Source organism: Meriones unguiculatus, chromosome 11 (genome assembly GCF_030254825.1).
Source record: "Meriones unguiculatus strain TT.TT164.6M chromosome 11, Bangor_MerUng_6.1, whole genome shotgun sequence".
In the NCBI taxonomy this organism is placed as follows: domain Eukaryota; kingdom Metazoa; phylum Chordata; class Mammalia; order Rodentia; family Muridae; genus Meriones; species Meriones unguiculatus.
This window is the reverse complement of record NC_083359.1, coordinates 45,120,184-45,121,460: the sequence shown is the minus strand read 5'-3', so window position 1 is coordinate 45,121,460 and position 1,277 is coordinate 45,120,184. Positions and strand designations below refer to the sequence as shown.

At 40.4% G+C, this 1,277-nt stretch overlaps 1 pseudogene; it reads right to left on the bottom strand.

The window, feature by feature from the left end:
- Positions 1-552: 552 nt before the first annotated feature.
- Positions 553-991, bottom strand: LOC110553366 (large ribosomal subunit protein uL23-like; annotated as a pseudogene).
- Between the last annotated feature and the right edge of the window lie 286 nt (positions 992-1,277).

Genomic DNA, 1,277 nt, shown 5'->3' with positions numbered 1-1,277 from the left:
ACTTAAAAATGATATTCAGGGTTAGCACAGTAAGTACTTCATTATAATTTTAAAAATTTTTAAATTCAATTTCCAGTAAATTAAGCAGTCCAGTTCTTCTTTTTCTGTTTGTCAGCTTTTCAGAGTCACTTCCCATTTCTCACCCTCCATTTAGTTTCCCTTTTGGGCATACCATGTTGATCATTCTTGTCCATGTCAAGGATATCTTTATGTATGCAATTCTTGGTCCTAGCAATGATCTTCCTTGCTGTTTCTCATTTGTTTTCCATCAACCTTTTTCCTCTGCTCTTCATTGCACATTCAATGTTAGGCAACACCTTTCATACCTTTATTTAGAAGATTTATCAACCATCATGCTATGACTAGGACTTTGTATGTCCTGGAAACTGAACCTGCAGCATTGGGACAGTTACCTCTTAGATATGCAGCACATGTTTTTTTGTTTGTTTGTTTGTTTGGTTGGTTGGTTGGTTGGTTGGCTTGGTTTTTAGTTTTCTTGTTTTGTTTATGGTGACAAAAGTGTATGTTTAGAATTAGCTAGCTGTACTCAGTTTAGATGATCCCAATCTTGTTGGCAACATCCAGAGCATCATCATCAGGAGCCAGCCAAACACACATCTTCTTCTCTTCATCAGGTCTTATTAGTGTATTGGCTTTGGCCACATCAGTGTCATAGAGTTTTTCAGCAGCCTCTTTGATCTGGTGCTTGTTAGCATTGACATCCAAAGCAAACACAAGTGTGTTGTCCTCTATTTTCTTCATGGCTGACTCTGTGGTCAGGGGGCATTGGATGATGGTGTAATGGTCAAGCTTGCTTTTCCTGGGCATGCACTTTCAAGGGTTTGTCTTGAGCCACCAGAGGGTGGGTAATGGGAGGATCTTCTTCTTTTCGTGGCTGTGGATGCCTTTCAGCACTGCCTTCTTAGCTTTCAATGCCTTTGCTTTGGCCTTGGCAAGGGGCAGGCACTTCCTTCTTCACTTTTGGAGCCATCTTGGCAAAAAACGCCAGCACATGATTTTTAATTTGAACTATGTTGGAATGCTATTTAGACTCTAATGTAAATCTCCACACTGCCTTCCTTTGCTACCCTTTCACACAGACAATATCTCTTTCATTCAAACCTTCATTTGTTTTTCTCTGGAGATATTATGGGTGGTGGTTTTGATGAAAATGGTCCTCAGAGGTTCACATATTTGAATGCTTAGCATTCAGGTGGTGGAACTCTTTGGGAAGGATTACAAGGTATGGCCTTGTGGAGGAGGTGTTCACCGAGGAT